Source organism: Nanorana parkeri, unplaced genomic scaffold (genome assembly GCF_000935625.1).
Source record: "Nanorana parkeri isolate BGI_ZX_2015 unplaced genomic scaffold, ASM93562v1 scaffold777, whole genome shotgun sequence".
Classification (NCBI taxonomy): Eukaryota; Metazoa; Chordata; class Amphibia; order Anura; family Dicroglossidae; genus Nanorana; species Nanorana parkeri.
The window spans coordinates 423,299-426,646 of record NW_017307045.1 but is presented as its reverse complement, the minus strand read 5'-3'; the positions used below and the strand labels follow the sequence as shown (position 1 = coordinate 426,646).

General features: G+C 45.0%; 1 protein-coding gene across 2 annotated transcripts in view; it reads right to left on the bottom strand.

The window, feature by feature from the left end:
- The window catches only part of LOC108793722 (histamine H2 receptor-like), a 93,775-nt gene that overhangs the window by 24,667 nt on the left and 65,760 nt on the right, over window positions 1-3,348 (bottom strand). The gene's annotated exons all lie outside the window — the stretch shown is intronic.

The following is a 3,348-nucleotide window of genomic DNA, read 5'->3' as shown; positions in this document are numbered from 1 at the left end:
GCATTGCATGATTTTGTTTATTTAGTAAAAAAACATTAATTTGACTGTGGCAGCACAAGGCAAATCTTTGTGACGCATTGCCGTGCATTGTGTTGTAATTAAATATACGCCTGTATCACTTTATAACAACACAAACAACAACACAGCGCAAAAGCGATTTTTAACATATTTATTCATTTTTTTTATAATCCCCCTTCCCTCAGCCTCTCAATGGTGTGGCAGTATTAAAGTAAAGTGTTAGGCCTCATTCAGGCCCCATTCACACGAGGGCGGAAGCGTTTCACTGTGGTTTCCGCGCAATTTTTGAAAGATAATTTTTGGCTGTTTTTAGTCGCGTTTCAGCGATGAAGCGCAATTAAAAATGCTCAAAAACGTGCTGATCAGCGCATTTTTATTGAAATCCATATGGGAAACATACTGTTTAGCATGTAAAAAGGAGCTCAGGGAGCATTTTGGGCCGCAGGTGGTTCGGATCACTTGGAGTCGCGCGATTGCCTGGACACTCACATAATAGGATTGTTAATTTCAGCGGTTTAACTTGGACAAATCTGCACGACCGAACCGCCCTGGTGTAAACACTTACACAGGGTTGACAAAACTGGTGGGGTGGTGGCGGGGGGTTTCGTTTGGGGGGGCTCATACTAAATTTTGCTATGGCACCCTGGGATTTCTAGTTACGCCCCTGATAGCAAGTATGCATTAAACATAAAAATACACATCTGATACTAAGCCCACTTTAAGCTGATATTACCAGTGGCACCACTCACAATATAGTGGCCTGGTAAAATGGCTTTGGGAAATATTTAAAACATGGGAATAACTCATAAAAGTACGCTTTTAAGCGGGTATGCCTCTTCTCAGTTACCAATGGACTCACAAACACCTGAAAAGGTTACATGCCATGACCAGCAGAAGAGGTATGTATATCATGCCTTCCAACTATCTCTCATTTGGAGGGACTGTACCTCTTTTGAAAGCAATTATCTTCATTAGGCCGGTTATCACACAGTTGTCTGCTGGGACAGGGGTTCTCCCCGCTGCAGCCTCACAGACTGTCATCGGTTTCTCCCTACAGACTGTAATCGGCTGCAGTGATAGATTGCAGATTACAGCCTGTAAGGAGAACCCTACGACAGTCTGTGAGCTCCCCCCCGCCACCCCCTGCAGTCTATTCACCTCTCCGTGGCGTCTGCGCTCCTCTCCTGCTGACAGCCGCGTGATCGTCTTCATTGCAGCAGCTGACCGCAATAGCCAGCCTGCTATTGGCTCTTTTAAATTGCAGTAGCCAATAATAGGCTGGCTATTGCACCCGCCCACTGCCAGCTGTCAATCAACAGTGGTGGACCTGATTAAAAACTTCAGGTCCCTCCTCTGCTGATTGACAGCAGGCAGTGGGTGGGTGCAGCAGCCAGCCTGTTATTGGCTATTGCAATTTGAAATATCCAATAGCAGGCTGGCTATTGCTCCCAGCAATGAAGTTGCTTAATTACCAAAAGTGTTACACTACGCTGAACATTTCATTCAAACTTTTTTATTATCATGTTATTATTTTAAAAAGCCAGTATAACAGAAACATAGTGATAAAAAACCCTTATAGGTTCAGCCAATTGTTGTTCTGCTTACTAATTCTTCCTGGTCCACTAACTGGGGGTGTGACAGGGGTGTGTGTTCTTTGCCTACATACTTTGCGATAAAGGGCGTCTCTCTTTTCCATCTCAGAAGGTTGGGAGGTATGGTACATATGTATTTGTTAAGTGTGTCTGAACATGGTTGTATAATTTCCTGTGTCACAGAAACATGGCTTGATTTTATAACTGACTGGCCTGTTAACATTCACATACTCCACTTTGGCAGGAGAAGACAAATTGGAAAGGGGGTAATATGTGTACCTATTTTAGAATTTATGGAAAAGTATGAAAGATAATCTTGTGGATGGAGGTTGAGATAGTGCTAAGGCATTGGCTAAGGCAGTTGAATTACATATGCATTTTAAAACTGTTAATTTGGTGGTATGTACCAGGCACTTTAGAATGGAGCTAAACCTTTCAATACTCAACTTGCCTTTAGTGATGTGATGTCAATGAGCTCCCTCATCGGTACCAACGTGGCCGTGTCTTGCTTTGGCCTCATTGATTGGCCAGGATAACCTAACTCCCATGCATACATGTATCCTGCCACTGAGGGATTCTGAGAATATGCATGCATGTACAGCTCAGCGTACATTCTAAAGCATCCTGTGAGAAGGAAGGTAAGATGTCTTTACAGCAGAAAAGACATTGTTGAATCCTTCCTACTTGCTAGTTCATTAATTTAGGGTAAAGTTCTGCTTTAAGGTTAAATTGGAGATAGTCAATCAGCTCTGATCTGTGCATGATTTTATTATCCAGAACTTGACTGATATAACTAGCTCATTGGCTGTGACAGAAGACAGAATACACTGCGCATGTGCGGGGGCTAAGGAGGAGGATAGTGGTAGCTCCTGTAACACTAAGTGAAGCTTGTCCTAACGGATAGTCCATCTTAGAATAAAGAAAGGATGGAGCTTTCAAAACTGGCAACTGGATTTTTTAGAGGTGGCTTCAATTTGTGTGCAAATGGCCTAGAGCAGGGCTGCCCATTAGGTAGATCTCTGGATCCCCACTGCTCTCCCCCATCTGTATGCAGCGGGGATCCGAGGAGAAGCAAAGCTGCAGTCGGCGGCGGGGGGCGGAGGATGTAGCCGCTATCACAGCAGCACGTCGAGAGGTGAGGAGAGAGAGCCGCTCGGCCTGGATCTGACAGCCGGCGGCTCTCTCTCCTCACCACACATGCTGCTGTTACAGCGGCTCCGTCCCCCGTGCTTCCTTCACTTCTCCTCTGATCTCCCGCTGCCACTGTCCGGTAGAGCAGCGGGGGATCCAGAGGAGAAGTCGCAGAGTGAACCCCCGTGTGTGCATGGCCGAGCGGCAGAGGATCGGTACATATCAGTGATATGTACCAATCTTCTGTGCAGGACAAACACTGGAGCGATCAGCTGATCACTCCAGTGTTTGTAAATAACTGGGGACACATAGTACTATGTGTCCCCAGTTATGAATGAACAGGATGTGATTTACATCACTTCATGTTCATTCATGAATTTCTCAGTGGGAAGAAGCACTCTGTACAGAGGCTCCTCCCCATTCAGAAACTGTTGATAGTAAATATTTTCTGAATGAATGGGAAGCCTCTGTGCTTTCCATTCATTTAGAACAGAGGCTGCAGAAAAAGAGATTGAGGACTTTGTGTCCTCAAATTCTTTTTCTATTTTAAAAGGGAAATATCAGGGGGCTGTTTAGACCCCTAATATTTCCCTGAAGCCCCGCCTCC